Consider the following 22,385-nt stretch of genomic DNA (forward strand, 5'->3'; position numbering starts at 1 on the left):
GGGGACCAATGCCACGGCAAAGCAGTGCAAATTGAGAGACGTGTCACTTGTCAGGTAGAGAGAGTCGGATATGGAATGGAAGGGACCTCCATGGAGGTAGAAACACTACTACTGTTAGAAACACTACTACTGGTAGAAACACTACTACTGTTAGAAACACTACTACTGGTAGAAACACTACTACTGGTAGAAACACTACTACTGTTAAAAACACTACTACTGATAGAAACACTACTACTGTTAGAAACACTACTACTGGTAGAAACACTACTACTGTTAGAAACACTACTACTGATAGAAACACTACTACTGGTAGAAACACTACTACTGTTAAAAACACTACTACTGATAGAAACACTACTACTGTTAGAAACACTACTACTGGTAGAAACACTACTACTGTTAGAAACACTACTACTGATAGAAACACTACTACTGGTAGAAACACTACTACTGTTAGAAACACTACTACTGGTAGAAACACTACTACTGGTAGAAACACTACTACTGGTAGAAACACTACTACTGATAGAAACACTACTACTGATAGAAACACTACTACTGGTAGAAACACTACTACTGTTAGAAACACTACTACTGATAGAAACACTACTACTGGTAGAAACACTACTACTGTTAGAAACACTACTACTGGTAGTGGTCTGATAGAAACACTACTACTGTTGGAAACACTACTACACTACTACTGATAGAACCACTACTACTGGTAGAAACACTACTACTGATAGAAACACTACTACTGGTAGAAACACTACTACTATTAGTGGTCTGATAGAAACACTACTACTGTTAGTGGTCTGATAGAAACACTACTACTGGTAGAAACACTACTACTGGTAGAGACACTACTACACTACTACTGTTAGAAATACTACTACTGGTAGAAACACTGCTACTGGTAGAAACACTACTACTGATAGAAACACTACTACTGGTAGAAACACTACTACTGGTAGAAACACTACTAGAAACACTGTGTGTGCGTGCGTGTGTGTGTGTGTGTGTGTGTGTGTGTGTGTGTGTGTGTGTGTGTGTGTGTGTGTGTGTGTGTGTGTGTGTGTGTGTGTGTGTGTGTGTGTGTGTGTGTGTGTGTGTGTGTGTGTGTGTGTGTGTGTGTGTGTGTGTGTGTGTGTGTGTGTGTGTGTGTGTGTGTGTGTGTGTGTGTGTGTGTGTGTGTGTGTGTGTGTGTGTGACTCAGCATCCTGCTAAGAGGGGACCAATGCCACGGCAAAGCAGTGCAAATTGAGAGACGTGTCACTTGTCAGGTAGAGAGAGTCGGATATGGAATGGAAGGGACCTCCATGGAGGTAGAAACACTACTACTGTTAGAAACACTACTACTGGTAGAAACACTACTACTGTTAGAAACACTACTACTGGTAGAAACACTACTACTGGTAGAAACACTACTACTGTTAAAAACACTACTACTGATAGAAACACTACTACTGTTAGAAACACTACTACTGGTAGAAACACTACTACTGTTAGAAACACTACTACTGATAGAAACACTACTACTGGTAGAAACACTACTACTGTTAGAAACACTACTACTGTTAGAAACACTACTACTGGTAGAAACACTACTACTGGTAGAAACACTACTACTGATAGAAACACTACTACTGATAGAAACACTACTACTGGTAGAAACACTACTACTGGTAGAAACACTACTACTGGTAGTGGTCTGATAGAAACACTACTACTGTTGGAAACACTACTACACTACTACTGATAGAACCACTACTACTGGTAGAAACACTACTACTGATAGAAACACTACTACTGGTAGAAACACTACTACTATTAGTGGTCTGATAGAAACACTACTACTGTTAGTGGTCTGATAGAAACACTACTACTGGTAGAAACACTACTACTGGTAGAGACACTACTACACTACTACTGTTAGAAATACTACTACTGGTAGAAACACTGCTACTGGTAGAAACACTACTACTGATAGAAACACTACTACTGGTAGAAACACTACTACTGGTAGAAACACTACTACTGGTAGAAACACTACTACTGTTAGAAACACTACTACTGGTAGAAAGACTACTACTGTTAGAAACACTACTACTGGTAGAAACACTACTACTGGTAGAAACACTTCTACTGATAGAAAAACTTCTACTGATAGAAACACTACTACTGGTAGAAACACTACTACTGGTAGAAACACTACTACTGGTAGAAACACTACTACTGATAGAAACACTACTACTGATAGAAACACTACTACTGTTAGAAACACTACTACTGGTAGAAACACTACTACTGTTAGAAACACTACTACTGATAGAAACACTACTACTGGTAGAAACACTACTACTGTTAGAAACACTACTACTGGTAGAAACACTACTACTGGTAGAAACACTACTACTGATAGAAACACTACTACTGGTAGAAACACTACTACTGGTAGAAACACTACTACTGGTAGTGGTCTGATAGAAACACTACTACTGTTGGAAACACTACTACACTACTACTGATAGAACCACTACTACTGGTAGAAACACTACTACTGATAGAAACACTACTACTGGTAGAAACACTACTACTATTAGTGGTCTGATAGAAACACTACTACTGTTAGTGGTCTGGTAGAAACACTACTACTAGTAGAAACACTACTACTGGTAGAAACACTACTACTGTTAGTGGTCTGGTAGAAACATTACTACTGGTAGAAACACTACTACTGGTAGAAACACTACTACTGATAGTGGTCTGATAGAAACACTACTACTGGTAGAAACTCTACTACTGTTAGTGGTCTGATAGAAACACTACTACTGGTAGAAACACTACTACTGATAGAAACACTACTACTGGTAGAAACACTACTACTGTTAAAAACACTACTACTGATAGAAACACTACTACTGTTAGAAACACTACTACTGGTAGAAACACTACTACTGATAGAAACACTACTACTGATAGAAACACTACTACTGGTAGAAACACTACTACTGGTAGAAACACTACTACTGATAGAAACACTACTACTGATAGAAACACTACTACTGGTAGAAACACTACTACTGGTAGAAACACTACTACTGGTAGAAACACTACTACTGGTAGTGGTCTGATAGAAACACTACTACTGTTGGAAACACTACTACACTACTACTGATAGAACCACTACTACTGGTAGAAACACTACTACTGATAGAAACACTACTACTAGTAGAAACACTACTACTATTAGTGGTCTGATAGAAACACTACTACTGTTAGTGGTCTGATAGAAACACTACTACTGGTAGAAACACTACTACTGGTAGAGACACTACTACACTACTACTGTTAGAAATACTACTACTGGTAGAAACACTGCTACTGGTAGAAACACTACTACTGATAGAAACACTACTACTGGTAGAAACACTACTACTGGTAGAAACACTACTACTGGTAGAAACACTTCTACTGATAGAAACACTTCTACTGATAGAAACACTACTACTGGTAGAAACACTACTACTGGTAGAAACACTACTACTGGTAGAAACACTACTACTGTTAAAAACACTACTACTGATAGAAACACTACTACTGTTAGAAACACTACTACTGGTAGAAACACTACTACTGTTAGAAACACTACTACTGATAGAAACACTATTACTGGTAGAAACACTACTACTGTTAGAAACACTACTACTGTTAGAAACACTACTACTGGTAGAAACACTACTACTGGTAGAAACACTACTACTGATAGAAACACTACTACTGATAGAAACACTACTACTGGTAGAAACACTACTACTGGTAGAAACACTACTACTGGTAGTGGTCTGATAGAAACACTACTACTGTTGGAAACACTACTACACTACTACTGATAGAACCACTACTACTGGTAGAAACACTACTACTGATAGAAACACTACTACTGGTAGAAACACTACTACTATTAGTGGTCTGATAGAAACACTACTACTGTTAGTGGTCTGGTAGAAACACTACTACTAGTAGAAACACTACTACTGGTAGAAACACTACTACTGTTAGTGGTCTGGTAGAAACATTACTACTGGTAGAAACACTACTACTGGTAGAAACACTACTACTGATAGTGGTCTGATAGAAACACTACTACTGGTAGAAACTCTACTACTGTTAGTGGTCTGATAGAAACACTACTACTGGTAGAAACACTACTACTGATAGAAACACTACTACTGGTAGAAACACTACTACTATTAGTGGTCTGGTAGAAACATTACTACTGGTAGAAACACTACTACTGGTAGAAACACTACTACTGATAGTGGTCTGATAGAAACACTACTACTGGTAGAAACTCTACTACTGTTAGTGGTCTGATAGAAACACTACTACTGGTAGAAACACTACTACTGATAGAAACACTACTACTGGTAGAAACACTACTACTATTAGTGGTCTGATAGAAACACTACTACTGTTAGTGGTCTGATAGAAACACTACTACTGGTAGAAACACTACTACTGGTAGAGACACTACTACACTACTACTGTTAGAAATACTACTACTGGTAGAAACACTACTACTGGTAGAAACACTACTACTGGTAGAAACACTACTACTGTTAGAAACACTACTACTGTTAAAAACACTACTACTGATAGAAACACTACTACTGTTAGAAACACTACTACTGGTAGAAACACTACTACTGGTAGAAACACTACTACTGGTAGAAACACTACTACTGATAGAAACACTACTACTGGTAGAAACACTACTACTGGTAGAAACACTACTACTGTTAAAAACACTACTAATGGGTCATTTAGCAGGTCATTTAATGGGTCATTTAGCAGGTCATTTAACAGGTCATTTAATGGGTCATTTAGCAGGTCATTTAACAGGTCATTTAGCAGGTCATTTAACAGGTCATTTAGCAGGTCATTTAGCAGGTCATTTAATGGGTCATTTAGCAGGTCATTTAATGGGTCATTTAGCAGGTCATTTAACAGGTCATTTAGCAGGTCATTTAACAGGTCATTTACCAGGTCATTTAGCAGGTCATTTAATGGGTCATTTAGCAGGTCATTTAACAGGTCATTTAGCAGGTCATTTAGCAGGTCATTTAATGGGTCATTTAGCAGGTCATTTAGCAGGTCATTTAATGGGTCATTTAGCAGGTCATTTAACAGGTCATTTAGCAGGTCATTTAGCAGGTCATTTAGCAGGTCATTTAGCAGGTCATTTAATGGGTCATTTAGCAGGTCATTTAACAGGTCATTTAACGGGTCATTTAATGGGTCATTTAGCAGGTCATTTAGCAGGTCATTTAATGGGTCATTTAATGGGTCATTTAATGGGTCATTTAGCAAGTCATTTAACAGGTCATTTAGCAGGTCATTTAGCAGGTCATTTAATGGGTCATTTAGCAGGTCATTTAGCAGGTCATTTAATGGGTCATTTAGCAGGTCATTTAGCAGGTTATTTAACAGGTCATTTAATGGGTCATTTAATGGGTAATTTAACAGGTCATTTAACAGGTCATTTAGCAGGTCATTTAGCAGGTCATTTAGCAGGTCATTTAGCAGGTCATTTAACAGGTCATTTAGCAGGTCATTTAACAGGTCATTTAATAGGTCATTTAGCAGGTCATTTAACATGTCATTTAGCAGGTCATTTAGCAGGTCATTTAATGGGTCATTTAGCAGGTCATTTAACAGGTCATTTAACAGGTCATTTACCAGGTAATTTAACAGGTCATTTAATAGGTCATTTAACAGGTCATTTACCAGGTCATTTAACAGGTCATTTAGCAGGTCATTTAGCAGGTCATTTAATGGGCCATTTAGCAGGTCATTTAACAGGTCATTTAACAGGTCATTTACCAGGTAATTTAACAGGTCATTTAATAGGTCATTTAACAGGTAATTTACCAGGTCATTTAACATGTCATTTAGCAGGTCATTTAGCAGGTCATTTAATGGGTCATTTAGCAGGTCATTTAACAGGTCATTTAGCAGGTCATTTAGCAGGTCATTTAGCAGGTCATTTAGCAGGTCATTTAATGGGTCATTTAGCAGGTCATTTAACAGGTCATTTAACGGGTCATTTAATGGGTCATTTAGCAGGTCATTTAGCAGGTCATTTAATGGGTCATTTAATGGGTCATTTAATGGGTCATTTAGCAAGTCATTTAACAGGTCATTTAGCAGGTCATTTAGCAGGTCATTTAATGGGTCATTTAGCAGGTCATTTAGCAGGTCATTTAATGGGTCATTTAGCAGGTCATTTAGCAGGTTATTTAACAGGTCATTTAATGGGTCATTTAATGGGTAATTTAACAGGTCATTTAACAGGTCATTTAGCAGGTCATTTAGCAGGTCATTTAGCAGGTCATTTAGCAGGTCATTTAACAGGTCATTTAGCAGGTCATTTAACAGGTCATTTAATAGGTCATTTAGCAGGTCATTTAACATGTCATTTAGCAGGTCATTTAGCAGGTCATTTAATGGGTCATTTAGCAGGTCATTTAACAGGTCATTTAACAGGTCATTTACCAGGTAATTTAACAGGTCATTTAATAGGTCATTTAACAGGTCATTTACCAGGTCATTTAACAGGTCATTTAGCAGGTCATTTAGCAGGTCATTTAATGGGCCATTTAGCAGGTCATTTAACAGGTCATTTAACAGGTCATTTACCAGGTAATTTAACAGGTCATTTAATAGGTCATTTAACAGGTAATTTACCAGGTCATTTAACAGGTCATTTAGCAGGTCATTTAGCAGGTCATTTAATGGGTCATTTAGCAGGTCATTTAACAGGTCATTTAGCAGGTTATATAGCAGGTCATTTAGCAGGTCATTTAGCAGGTCATTTAGCAGGTCATTTAACAGGTCATTTACCAGGTCATTTAGCAGGTCATTTAGCAGGTTATTTAACAGGTCATTTAACAGGTCATTTAGCAGGTCATTTAGCAGTTCATTTAGCAGGTCATTTAGCAGGTCATTTAATGGGTCATTTAGCAGGTCATTTAACAGGTCATTTACCAGGTCATTTAATGGGTTATTTAGCAGGTCATTTAGCAGGTCATTTAGCAGGTCATTTAACAGGTTATTTAGCAGGTCATTTAACAGGTCATTTAGCAGGTCATTTAATGGGTAATTTAGCAGGTCATTTAACAGGTCATTTAGCAGGTCATTTAGCAGGTCATTTAATGGGTCATTTAGCAGGTCACGTATCAGCATGTTGGGACAGCTAAATCCCACCAACCATTGTGTCACTCGGGTGTTGTTTGGCGTCATCTGGTGTGGTGGTTCTGTGTGGTGACCTGGTTTATTGTCATGGTGATTGTGGGTCTGGATCTTACAGCAGATAAACTCTACTCTTGGATGGGGTCTAAGACACAACTCCGGTTGTCAGCCGGTAAAGGTAGTTACTCACGGTCGATCATGGTGACCACGTTCTCCTCCACGGCGGGGCTGCTGAGTCCAGCGGAGGCCACTCTGACAGCCACGTTGTATCTCCTGTAAGGCTGTAGGTTCTCCAGGCTGAGTAAGGTACTATCCTGGGCCAGACGCAGGGCGTACACCAGCTCCCAGCTGTCCTGCTGACGCACCTGGGGGGTAGTGGACATTACTGTAGTCCACTCCTTGTTTTCAACATACGGACAACTTTAATAGTCCACTCCTTGTTTTCAATATACTGACAACTTTAACAGTTCACTCCTTGTTTTCAATATACTGACAACTTTAATAGTCCACTCCTTGTTTTCAACATACGGACAACTTTAATAGTCCACTCCTTGTTTTCAATATACTGACAACTTTAATAGTCCACTCCTTGTTTTCAATATACGGACAACTTTAATAGTCCACTCCTTGTTTTCAATGTACTGACAACTTTAATAGTCCACTCCTTGTTTTCAACATACGGACAACTTTAATAGTCCACTCCTTGTTTTCAACATAATGACAACTGATTAGTCCACTCTAACCATTAGGCTACCCTGCCTCTAACCACTAGGCTACCTGCCTCTAACCACTAGGCTACCTGCCTCAAACCAGTAGATTACCTGCCTCTAACCACTAGGCTACCTGCCTCTAACCACTAGGCTACCTGCCTCTAACCACTAGGCTACCTGCCTCTAACCACTAGGCTACCTGCCTCTAACCACTAGGCTACCTGCCTCTAACCATTAGGCTACCCTGCCTCTAACCATTAGGCTACCCTGCCTCTAACCACTCGGCTACCTGCCTCTAACCATTAGGCTACCCTGCCTCTAACCACTAGGCTACCTGCCTCTAACCATTAGGCTACCCTGCCTCTAACCACTAGGCTACCCTGCCTCTAACCACTAGGCTACCTGCCTCTAACCACTAGGCTACCTGCCTCTAACCATTAGGCTGCCCTGCCTCTAACCATTAGGCTGCCCTGCCTCTAACCATTAGGCTACCCTGCCTCTAACCACTAGGCTACCTGCCTCTAACCACTAGGCTACCTGCCTCAAACCAGTAGATTACCTGCCTCTAACCACTAGGCTACCTGCCTCTAACCACTAGGCTACCTGCCTCTAACCACTAGGCTACCCTGCCTCTAACCACTAGGCTACCTGCCTCTAACCACTAGGCTACCTGCCTCTAACCACTAGGCTACCTGCCGTCTATGGAGATTGCATGGCTGTGTGGGTGATTTTATACACCTGTCAGCAACGGGTGTTGCTGAAATAGCCCGAATCCACCAATTTACAGGGGTGTCCACATAGTGTATGTATGGGTTAACTGAAAGGTTGCTGGATCGAATCCCTGACCTGACAAGGAAAACAATCTGTCGTTCTGCCCTGAACAAGGCAGTTAACCCATCGTTCCCTGGGTGTGGATGTTAATTAAGGCAGTCCCCCGCACCTTTCTGATTTAGAGGGGTTGGCTTAAAGGAGGAAGGCACATTTCAGTTGAATGCATTCAGTTGTACAACTGACACAGTATCCTACATCCCTGCAAAGCCTTCAGTAAAGTGGGAGAAATGGTATCAGACACCCTGACCTCAACTTGTATAAAAATAAGACAAGACATAAAGAGGGTGTGTGTTTGTGAGAGATGCTCCATTACCTCCACAGTATAGGAGTCCCAGTGGGAGTCAGGGAAGGTCCAGGAACAGGAGATGGATGAGGAACTCTGGGGGAAACAATGCATGTTCCGCAGTCTGGATGGGTCTGGGAGGAAGAGAGGGAACATTTAGGATTGATTCTTTGATTGATCGATCGATTGATTTCTTGATTGATTAATATTTAATAAACCTTTATTTATTCAGGTAAATTTGACTGTGATTGCACGAAGTCCCTGGTCCAAGAAAGCATGGCATGATGTTTTAGTGCAGGGAGTTTTAGAACCATTGAGCTCAGGGTCTCATAGCCCTGAGACGAGAACTATACCTTCTGGAGTTTTAGTTAGGAGCACTGTGACAACCAACCTCTGTCTCCTCTACCTTTCTACCACCTGTCTCCTCTACCTTCCTGCCCCCTGTCTCCTCTACCTTCCTGCCCCCTGTCTCCTCTACCCTCCTGCCTCCTGTCTCTTCTACCTACCTGCCCCCTGTCTCCTCTACCTACCTGCCCCCTGTCTCCTCTACCTACCTGCCCCCTGTCTCCTCTACCTTCCTGACCCCTGTCTCCTCTACCTACCTGCCCCCTGTCTCCTCTACCTTCCTGCCCCCTGTCTCCTCTACCTTCCTGACCCCTGTCTCCTCTACCTACCTGCCCCCTGTCTCCTCTACCTACCTATCTTCTGTCTCCTCTACCCTCCTGCCTCTTGTCTCCTCTAACTTCATGCCCCCTGTCTCCTCTACCTACCTGCCCCCTGTCTCCTCTACCTACCTGCCCCTGTCTCCTCTACCTACCTGCCCCCTGTCTCCTCTACCCTCCTGCCCCTGTCTCCTCTACCTACCTATCTTCTGTCTCCTCTACCTACCTATCTTCTGGGTCTTCTACCTACCTGCCCCCTGTCTCCTCTACCTACCTATCTTCTGTCTCCTCTACCTACCTGCCCCCTGTCTCCTCTACCTACCTATCTTCTGTCTCCTCTACCTACCTGCCCCCTGTCTCCTCTACCTACCTATCTTCTGTCTCCTCTACCTACCTGCCCCCTGTCTCCTCTACCTACCTGCCCCCTGTCTCCTCTACCTACATATCTTCTGCCTCCTCTACCTACATATCTTCTGCCTCCTCTACCTTCCTGTCCCCTGTCTCTTCTACCTACCTATCTTCTGTCTCATCTACCTACCTATCTTCTGTCTCCTCTACCTTCCTGCCCCCTGTCTCCTCTACCTTCCTGTCTCCTCTACCTTCCTGTCCCCTGTCTCCTCTACCTTCCTGTCCCATGTCTACTCTACCTTCCTGCCCCCTGTCTCCTCTACCTTCCTGCCCCCTGTCTCCTCTACCTACCTGCCCCCTGTCTCCTCTACCTACCTGCCCCCTGTCTCCTCTACCTACCTATCTTCTGTCTCCTCTACCTTCCTGTCCCCTGTCTCTTCTACCTACCTATCTTCTGTCTCCTCTACCTACCTATCTTCTGTCTCCTCTACCTTCCTGCCCCCTGTCTCCTCTACCTTCCTGTCTCCTCTACCTTCCTGTCCCCTGTCTCCTCTACCTTCCTGTCCCCTGTCTCCTCCACATTCACACTCCACACTCTACCTTCCCTCCCTGTTTCCTCTACCTTCCTGTCCCCTGTCTCCTCTACCTTCCTGACCCATGTCTACTCTACCTTCCTGCCCCCTGTCTCCTCTACCTTCCTGCCCCCTGTCTCCTCTACCTACCTGCCCCCTGTCTCCTCTACCTCCCTGCCCCCTGTCTCCTCTACCTCCCTGCCCCTTGTCTCCTCTACCTACCTGCCCCCTGTCTCCTCTACCTACCTGCCCCCTGTCTCCTCTACCTCCCTGCCCCCTGTCTCCTCTACCTACCTGCCCCCTACCTGTCTCCTCTACCTACCTGCCCCTGTCTCCTCTACCTCCCTGCCCCTTGTCTCCTCTACCTACCTGCCCCCTGTCTCCTCTACCTACCTGCCCCTGTCTCCTCTACCTCCCTGCCCCCTGTCTCCTCTACCTACCTGCCCCCTGTCTCCTCTACCTACCTGCCCCCTGTCTCCTCTACCTCCCTGCCCCTGTCTCCTCTACCTCCCTGCCCCCTGTCTCCACTACCTTCCTGCCCTGTTTCCTCTACCTACCTGCCCCCTGTCTCCTCTACCTCCCTGCCCCCTGTCTCCTCTACCTCCCTGCCCCCTGTCTCCTCTACCTACCTGCCCCCTGTCTCCTCTACCTACCTGCCCCCTGGCTCCTCTACCTCCCTGCCCCCTGTCTCCTCTACCTCCCTGCCCCCTGTCTCCACTACCTTCCTGCCCTGTTTCCTCTACCTACCTGCCCCCTGTCTCCTCTACCTCCCTGCCCCCTGTCTCCTCTACCTTCCTGCCCCCTGTCTCCTCTAACTCCATGCCCCCTGTCTCCTCTACCTTCCTGCCCCCTGTCTCCTCTACCTACCTGCCTCCTGTCTCCTCTACCTTCCCTCCCCCTGTTTCCTCTACCTTCCTTCCCCCTGTTTCCCTCTACCTCCTGCCCCCTGCCCCCCTGTCTACTCTACCTTCCTAACTCCTGTCTCCTCTACCTTCCTTGTCCCCTGTCTCCTCTACCTTCCTGTCCCCTGTCTAATCTACCTTCCTAACTATGCACTAGCAGTCTGGGTTGAAGATAACACATTTAAAACAAGAGGACTCTAACATCCCATAACTATTTGCATAAAATGAGAAAGAGTTCTAAATTAAGGGACCAGCAATGTTAGTTAGCAAAGGCACTGGGCCCATGATGTCATAATGATGTGTCCTAATAAGGGCATCTTCAGCCTAGCTGGCAGTGAGAGACAGAGGACACTGTTTACTGGAGGCTTCAATCAGACTTCAATCATTGGCCAGGAGTGAGGATACAATAGGAGCCAGGCAGAGCATTGTGAGTTTTGCTGACTCACCACCGGCCATAAGAGGCTCTACAATACGGCACATCAGACTGAGGACAAAGTGGTCAGGGACCAGTTGAAGAGAAAGGCTCTCTACATAACAGTGTGAAAGCAAATGAGCACAGAGGACAAGAATAATATTTTGAGAGGTGTGTTTTGTTCCCGTGCCCTTGGACTGTCTGCCTTTTTCAAAGGAAAACAACGGTCTGCGTTAGACCACAGTACACACACACACACACACAATGACACAACACACACACACACACACACACACACACACACACACACACACACACACACACACACACACACACACACACACACACACACACACACACACACACACACACACACACACACACACACACACACACACACACACACACACACACGACTCAATGACAGGGTTCAATGTAAGTGTGTGGTCTGCGTTAGACCACACTATATACACACACACACACACACACACACACACACACACACACACACACACACACACACACACACACACACACACACACACACACACACACACACACACACACACACACACACACACACACACACACACACGACTCAATGACAGGGCTCAATGTAAGTGTGTGGTCTGCGTTAGCCCACACTATATACATATATATAGTGTTGGTCTAGTGTAGTGTTGGTCTAGTGTAGGTCTAGTGTAGGTCTAGTGTAGTGTTGGTCTAGTGTTGGTCTAGTGTAGTGTAGGTCTGGTGTAGTGTAGGTCTGGTGTAGTCTAGGTCTAGTGTTGTGTAGGTCTAGTGTAGTGTAGGTCTAGTGTTGTGTAGGTCTGGTGTAGTCTAGGTCTAGTGTAGTGTAGGTCTAGTGTAGTGTAGGTCTAGTGTAGTGTAGGTCTGGTGTAGTGTAGGTCTAGTGTAGGTCTAGTGTAGTGTTGGTCTAGTGTAGTGTAGGTCTAGTGTAGATCTAGTGTAGTGTAGGTCTAGTGTATGTAGGTCTAGTGTAGGTCTGGTGTAGTGTAGGTCTAGTGTAGTGTAGGTCTAGTGTAGGTCTAATCTCGTGTAGATATAGTCTAGTGTAGATCTAGTCTAGTGTAGGTCTAGTGTAGTGTAGATCTGGTGTAGTGTAGATCTAGTGTAGTGTAGGTCTAGTGTAGTGTAGGTCTAGTGTAGTGTTGGTCTGGTGTAGTGTGGGTCTAGTGTAGTGTAGGTCTAGTGTAGTGTAGGTCTGGTGTAGTGTAGGTCTGGTGTAGTGTAGGTCTAGTGTAGGTCTAGTGTAGTGTTGGTCTAGTGTAGGTCTAGTCTCGTGTAGATATAGTCTAGTGTAGATCTAGTCTAGTGTAGGTCTAGTGTAGGTCTAGTGTAGTGTAGATCTAGTGTAGTGTAGGTCTAGTGTAGGTCTAGTCTCGTGTAGATATAGTTTAGTGTAGATCTAGTCTAGTGTAGGTCTGGTGTAGTGTAGATCTAGTGTAGGTCTAGTGTAGGTCTAGTGTATGTCTAGTGTAGTGTAGGTCTAGTGTAGGTCTAGAGTAGGTCTGGTGTAGGTTTAGTGTAGTGTAGTCCTGTGTAGGTCTGGTGTAGTGTAGGTCTAGTGTAGGTCTAGTGTAGTGTAGTCCTGTGTAGGTCTGGTGTAGTGTAGGTCTAGTGTAGGTGTAGGTCTAGTGTAGGTGTAGGTCTAGTCTAGTGCAGGTCAGAGTGTAGGTCTAGTGTAGGTCTAGTGGAGGTCTAGTCTAGTGTAGTGTAGGTCTAGTCTTGTGTAGGTCTAGTGTAGGTCTAGTGTAGGTCTAGTGTAGGTCTGGTGTAGTGTAGATCTAGTGTAGTGTAGGTCTGGTGTAGTGTAGATCTAGTGTCGGTCTAGTGTAGGTCTAGTCCAGTGTATGTCTAGTGTAGGTCTAGTGTAGGTCTAGTGTAGGTCTAGTCTAGTGTAGGTCTAGTCTAGTGTAGGTCTAGTGTAGGTCAAGTGTAGGTCTAGTCTAGTGTAGGTCTAGTGTAATAATAATAATAATAATATATGCCATTTAGCAGACGCTTTTATCCAAAGCGACTTACAGTCATGTGTGCATACATTTTACGTATGGGTGGTCCCGGGAATCAAACCCACTACCCTGGCGTTACAAGCGCCATGCTCTACCAACTGAGCTACAGAAGGACCACCATGAATAGAACCTCTAACCCTGGTAATATGACTGGTAAATAGAATGAATAGAACCTCTAACCCTGGTAATATGACTGGTAAATAGAATGAATAGAACCTCTAACCCTGGTAATATGACTGGTAAATAGAATGAATAGAACCTGTAACCCTGGTAATATGACTGGTAAATAGAATGAATAGAACCTCTAACCCTGGTAATATGACTGGTAAATAGAATGAATAGAACCTCTAACCCTGGTAATATGACTGGTAAATAGAATGAATAGAACCTCTAACCCTGGTAATATGACTGGTAAATAGAATGAATAGAACCTCTAACCCTGGTAATATGACTGGTAAATAGAATGAATAGAACCTGTAACCCTGGTAATATGACTGGTAAATAGAATGAATAGAACCTCTAACCCTGGTAATATGACTGGTAAATAGAATGAATAGAACCTCTAACCCTGGTAATATGACTGGTAAATAGAATGAATAGAACCTCTAACCCTGGTAATATGACTGGTAAATAGAATGAATAGAACCTCTAACCCTGGTAATATGACTGGTAAATATAATGAATAGAACCTCTAACCCTGGTAAATAGAATGAATAGAACCTGTAACCCTGGTAATATGACTGGTAAATAGAATGAATAGAACCTGTAACCCTGGTAATATGACTGGTAAATAGAATGAATAGAACCTCTAACCCTGGTAATATGACTGGTAAATAGAATGAATAGAACCTGTAACCCTGGTAATATGACTGGTAAATAGAATGAATAGAACCTCTAACCCTGGTAATATGACTGGTAAATAGAATGAATAGAACCTCTAACCCTGGTAATATGACTGGTAAATAGAATGAATAGAACCTGTAACCCTGGTAATATGACTGGTAAATAGAATGAATAGAACCTCTAACCCTGGTAATATGACTGGTAAATATATATGCCATTTAGCAGACGCTTTTATCCAAAGCGACTTACAGTCATGTGTGCATACATTCTACGTATGGGTGGTCCCGGGAATCAAACCCACTACCCTGGCGTTACAAGCGCCATGCTCTACCAACTGAGCTACAGAAGGACCACCATGAATAGAACCTCTAACCCTGGTAATATGACTGGTAAATAGAATGAATAGAACCTGTAACCCTGGGTAATATGACTGGTAAATAGAATGAATAGAACCTCTCACCCTGGTAATATGACTGGTAAATAGAATGAATAGAACCTCTAACCCTGACAACTTGACTGGTAAATAGAATGAATAGAACCTCTCACCCTGGTAATATGACTGGTAAATAGAATGAATAGAACCTGTAACCCTGGGTAATATGACTGGTAAATAGAATGAATAGAACCTCTCAACCTGGTAATATGACTGGTAAATAGAATGAATAGAACCTCTCACCCTGACAACTTGACTGGTAAATAGAATGAATAGAACCTCTAACCCTGGTAATATGACTGGTAAATAGAATGAATAGAACCTCTCACCCTGACAACTTGACTGGTAAATAGAATGAATAGAACCTCTCACCCTGACAACTTGACTGGTAAATAGAATGAATAGAACCTCTAACCCTGGTAATATGACTGGTAAATAGAATGAATAGAACCTCTCACCCTGACAACTTGACTGGTAAATAGAATGAATAGAACCTCTCACCCTGACAACTTGACTGGTAAATAGAATGAATAGAACCTCTCACCCTGACAACTTGACTGGTAAATAGAATGAATAGAACCTCTCACCCTGACAACTTGACTGGTAAATAGAATGAATAGAACCTCTCACCCTGACAACTATGACTGGTAAATAGAATGAATAGAACCTCTCACCCTGACAACTTGACTGGTAAATAGAATGAATAGAACCTCTCACACTGACAACTTGACTGGTAAATAGAATGAATAGAACCTCTCACCCTGACAACTTGACTGGTAAATAGAATGAATAGAACAGGCTTGGAACCTCTCACCCTGACAACTTGACTGGTAAATAGAATGAATAGAACCTCTCACCCTGACAACTTGACTGGTAAATAGAATGAATAGAACCTCTCACCCTGACAACTTGACTGGTAAATAGAATGAATAGAACCTCTCACCCTGACAACTTGACTGGTAAATAGAATGAATAGAACCTCTCACCCTGACAACTATGACTGGTAAATAGAATGAATAGAACCTCTCACCCTGACAACTTGACTGGTAAATAGAATGAATAGAACCTCTCACCCTGACAACTTGACTGGTAAATAGAATGAATAGAACCTCTAACCCTGACAACTTGACTGGTAAATAGAATGAATAGAACCTCTAACCCTGGTAATATGACTGGTAAATAGAATGAATAGAACCTCTCACCCTGACAACTTGACTGGTAAATAGAATGAATAGAACCTCTAACCCTGGTAATATGACTGGTAAATAGAATGAATAGAACCTCTCACCCTGACAACTTGACTGGTAAATAGAATGAATAGAACCTCTAACCCTGGTAATATGACTGGTAAATAGAATGAATAGAATAATAATAATAATAATATATGCCATTTGGCAGACGCTTTTATCCAAAGCGACTTACAGTCATGTGTGCATACATTCTACGTATGGGTGGTCCCGGGGATCGAACCCACTACCCTGGCGTTACAAGCACCATGCTCTACCGACTGAGCTACAGAAGGACCACCTCTAACCCTGGTAATATGACTGGTAAATAGAATGAATAGAACCTCTCACCCTGACAACTTGACTGGTAAATAGAATGAATAGAACCTCTCACCCTGACAACTTGACTGGTAAATAGAATGAATAGAACCTCTAACCCTGGTAATATGACTGGTAAATAGAATGAATAGAACCTCTAACCCTGGTAATATGACTGGTAAATAGAATGAATAGAACCTCTCACCCTGGTAATATGACTGGTAAATAGAATGAATAGAACCTCTCACCCTGACAACTTGACTGGTAAATAGAATGAATAGAACCTCTAACCCTGGTAATATGACTGGTAAATAGAATGAATAGAACCTCTCACCCTGACAACTTGACTGGTAAATAGAATGAATAGAACCTCTCACCCTGACAACTTGACTGGTAAATAGAATGAATAGAACCTCTCACCCTGACAACTTGACTGGTAAATAGAATGAATAGAACCTCTAACCCTGGTAATATGACTGGTAAATAGAATGAATAGAACAGGCTTGGAACCTCTCACCCTGGTAATATGACTGGTAAATAGAATGAATAGAACCTCTAACCCTGGTAATATGACTGGTAAATAGAATGAATAGAACCTCTAACCCTGGTAATATGACTGGTAAATAGAATGAATAGAACCTCTAACCCTGGTAATATGACTGGTAAATAGAATGAATAGAACCTCTAACCCTGGTAATATGACTGGTAAATAGAATGAATAGAACCTCTCACCCTGACAACTTGACTGGTAAATAGAATGAATAGAACCTCTCACCCTGACAACTTGACTGGTAAATAGAATGAATAGAACCTCTCACCCTGGTAATATGACTGGTAAATAGAATGAATAGAACCTCTCACCCTGACAACTTGACTGGTAAATAGAATGAATAGAACCTCTCACCCTGACAACTTGACTGGTAAATAGAATGAATAGAACCTCTAACCCTGACAACTTGACTGGTAAATAGAATGAATAGAACCTCTCACCCTGGTAATATGACTGGTAAATAGAATGAATAGAACCTCTCACCCTGACAACTTGACTGGTAAATAGAATGAATAGAACCTCTCACCCTGACAACTTGACTGGTAAATAGAATGAATAGAACCTCTCACCCTGACAACTTGACTGGTAAATAGAATGAATAGAACCTCTAACCCTGGTAATATGACTGGTAAATAGAATGAATAGAACCTCTCACCCTGACAACTTGACTGGTAAATAGAATGAATAGAACCTCTCACCCTGACAACTTGACTGGTAAATAGAATGAATAGAACCTCTCACCCTGACAACTTGACTGGTAAATAGAATGAATAGAACCTCTCACCCTGACAACTTGACTGGTAAATAGAATGAATAGAACCTCTCACCCTGACAACTTGACTGGTAAATAGAATGAATAGAACCTCTCACCCTGACAACTTGACTGGTAAATAGAATGAATAGAACCTCTAACCCTGGTAATATGACTGGTAAATAGAATGAATAGAACCTCTCACCCTGACAACTTGACTGGTAAATAGAATGAATAGAACCTCTAACCCTGGTAATATGACTGGTAAATAGAATGAATAGAACCTCTAACCCTGGTAATATGACTGGTAAATAGAATGAATAGAACCTCTCACCCTGACAACTTGACTGGTAAATAGAATGAATAGAACCTCTCACCCTGACAACTTGACTGGTAAATAGAATGAATAGAACCTCTAACCCTGACAACTTGACTGGTAAATAGAATGAATAGAACCTCTCACCCTGGTAATATGACTGGTAAATAGAATGAATAGAACCTCTCACCCTGACAACTTGACTGGTAAATAGAATGAATAGAACCTCTCACCCTGACAACTTGACTGGTAAATAGAATGAATAGAACCTCTCACCCTGACAACTTGACTGGTAAATAGAATGAATAGAACCTCTCACCCTGACAACTTGACTGGTAAATAGAATGAATAGAACCTCTAACCCTGGTAATATGACTGGTAAATAGAATGAATAGAACCTCTCACCCTGACAACTTGACTGGTAAATAGAATGAATAGAACCTCTCACCCTGACAACTTGACTGGTAAATAGAATGAATAGAACCTCTAACCCTGGTAATATGACTGGTAAATAGAATGAATAGAACCTCTCACCCTGACAACTTGACTGGTAAATAGAATGAATAGAACCTCTCACCCTGACAACTTGACTGGTAAATAGAATGAATAGAACCTCTCACCCTGACAACTTGACTGGTAAATAGAATGAATAGAACCTCTCACCCTGACAACTTGACTGGTAAATAGAATGAATAGAACCTCTCACCCTGACAACTTGACTGGTAAATAGAATGAATAGAACCTCTCACCCTGACAACTTGACTGGTAAATAGAATGAATAGAACCTCTAACCCTGGTAATATGACTGGTAAATAGAATGAATAGAACCTCTCACCCTGACAACTTGACTGGTAAATAGAATGAATAGAACCTCTCACCCTGACAACTTGACTGGTAAATAGAATGAATAGAACCTCTAACCCTGACAACTTGACTGGTAAATAGAATGAATAGAACCTCTCACCCTGACAACTTGACTGGTAAATAGAATGAATAGAACCTCTCACCCTGACAACTTGACTGGTAAATAGAATGAATAGAACCTCTAACCCTGGTAATATGACTGGTAAATAGAATGAATAGAACCTCTCACCCTGACAACTTGACTGGTAAATAGAATGAATAGAACCTCTCACCCTGACAACTTGACTGGTAAATAGAATGAATAGAACCTCTAACCCTGGTAATATGACTGGTAAATAGAATGAATAGAACCTCTAACCCTGGTAATATGACTGGTAAATAGAATGAATAGAACCTCTCACCCTGACAACTTGACTGGTAAATAGAATGAATAGAACCTCTCACCCTGACAACTTGACTGGTAAATAGAATGAATAGAACCTCTCACCCTGACAACTTGACTGGTAAATAGAATGAATAGAACCTCTCACCCTGACAACTTGACTGGTAAATAGAATGAATAGAACCTCTCACCCTGGTAACTTGACTGGTAAATAGAATGAATAGAACCTCTCACCCTGACAACTTGACTGGTAAATAGAATGAATAGAACCTCTCACCCTGACAACTTGACTGGTAAATAGAATGAATAGAACCTCTAACCCTGGTAATATGACTGGTAAATAGAATGAATAGAACCTCTCACCCTGACAACTTGACTGGTAAATAGAATGAATAGAACCTCTCACCCTGACAACTTGACTGGTAAATAGAATGAATAGAACCTCTAACCCTGGTAATATGACTGGTAAATAGAATGAATAGAACCTCTCACCCTGACAACTTGACTGGTAAATAGAATGAATAGAACAGGCTTGGAACCTCTCACCCTGACAACTTGACTGGTAAATAGAATGAATAGAACAGGCTTGGAACCTCTAACCCTGACAACTTAACTGGTAAATAGAATGAACAGACTTGAACTGAATGAATAGAACAGGCTTGGAACCTCTCACCCTGACAACTTGACTGGTAAATAGAATGAATAGAACAGGCTTGGAACCTCTAACCCTGACAACTTGACTGGTAAATAGAATGAATAGAACAGAATTGAACCTCTAACCCTGACAACTTGACTGGTAAATAGAATGAATAGAACAGACTTGGAACCTCTCACCCTGACAACTTGACTGGTAATTAGAATGAATAGAATGAATTGGAACCTCTAACCCTGACAACTTGACTGGTAAATAGAATGAATAGAACAGACTTGGAACCTCTCACCCTGACAACTTGACTGGTAAATAGAATGAATAGAACAGGCTTGGAACCTCTCACCCTGACAACTTGACTGGTAAATAGAATGAATAGAACAGGCTTGGAACCTCTAACCCTGACAACTTGACTGGTAAATAGAATGAATAGAACAGGCTTGGAACCTCTCACCCTGACAACTTGACTGGTAAATAGAATGAATAGAACAGGCTTGGAACCTCTCACCCTGACAACCTGGTAACTTCCGGCGCCGACAGAGATGGTCGCCTCGCTTCGCGTTCCTAGGAAACTATGCAGTTTTTTTTTTTTTTACGTGTTATTTCTTACATTAGTACCCCAGGTCATCTTAGGTTTCATTACATAAAGTCGAGAAGAACTACTGAATATAAGATCAGCGTCAACTCACCATCAGTACGACCAAGAATATGTTTTCTGCGACGCGGATCCTGTGTTCTGCCTTTACAAACAGGACAACGGGATGGATCGCATGCAGCGACCCAAAAAACGACTCCGAAAAAGAGGGAAACGTAGCGGTCTTCTGGTCAGACTCAGGACACGGGCACATCGCGCACCACTCCCTAGCATTCTTCTTGCCAATGTCCAGTCTCTTGTCAACAAGGTTGATGAAATCCGAGCAAGGGTAGCATTCCAGAGGGACATCAGAGACTGTAACGTCCTCTGCTTCACGAAAACATGGCTCACTGGGAAGACGCTATCCGGGCGGTGCAGCCAACGGGTTTCTCCACGCATCGTGCCGACAGAAACAAACATCTTTCTGGTAAGAAGAGTGGCGGGGGCGTATGCCTTATGACTAACGAGACATGGTGTGATGAAAGAAACATACAGGAACTCAAATCCTTCTGTTCACCTGGTTTAGAATTCCTCACAATCAAATGTAGACCGTATTATCTACCAAGAGACTTCTCTTCAATTATAATCACAGCCGTATACACCCCCCCCCCAAGCAGACACATCGATGGCTCTGAACGAACTTTATTTAACTCTTTGCAAACTGGAAACCATTTATCTGGAGGCTGCATTCATTGTAGCTGGGGATTTTAACAAAGCTAATCTGAAAGCAAGACTCCCTAAATTTTATCAGCATATCGATTGCGCAACCAGGGGTGGTAAAACCTTGGATCATTGTTACTCTAACTTCCGCGACGCATATAAGGCCCTGCCCCGCCCCCCTTTCGGAAAAGCTGACCGCGACTCCATTTTGTTGATCCCTGCCTACAGGCAGAAACTTAAACAAGAGGCTCCCACGCTGAGGTCTGTCCAAAGCTGGTCCGACCATGCTGACTCCACACTCCAAGACTGCTTCCATCACGTGGACTGGGACATGTTTCGTATTGCGTCAGATAAAAATATTGACGAATACGCTGATTCGGTGTGCGAGTTCATTAGAACGCGCGTTGAAGAGGTCATTCCCATAGCAATGATAAAAACATTCCCTAACCAGAAACCGTGGATTGATGGCAGCATTCGCGTGAAACTGAAAGCGCGAACCACTGCTTTTAATCAGGGCAAGGTGTCTGGTAACATGACCGAATATAAACAATGCAGCTATTCCCTCCGCAAGGCTATTAAACAAGCTAAGCGTCAGTACAGAGACAAAGTAGAATCTCAAATCAACGGCTCAGACACAAGAGGCATGTGGCAGGGTCTACAGTCAATCACGGACTACAAGAAGAAACCCAGCCCAGTCACGGACCAGGATGTCTTGCTCCCAGGCAGACTAAATAACTTTTTGCCCGCTT

At 42.4% G+C, this 22,385-nt stretch overlaps 1 pseudogene; it reads right to left on the reverse strand.

Annotated features, from left to right (window-relative positions):
* The window catches only part of LOC124024477, a 104,685-nt pseudogene that overhangs the window by 17,493 nt on the left and 64,807 nt on the right, over positions 1-22,385 (reverse strand).

Source organism: Oncorhynchus gorbuscha, unplaced genomic scaffold, assembly GCF_021184085.1.
Source record: "Oncorhynchus gorbuscha isolate QuinsamMale2020 ecotype Even-year unplaced genomic scaffold, OgorEven_v1.0 Un_scaffold_1870, whole genome shotgun sequence".
Lineage (NCBI taxonomy): Eukaryota > Metazoa > Chordata > Actinopteri > Salmoniformes > Salmonidae > Oncorhynchus > Oncorhynchus gorbuscha.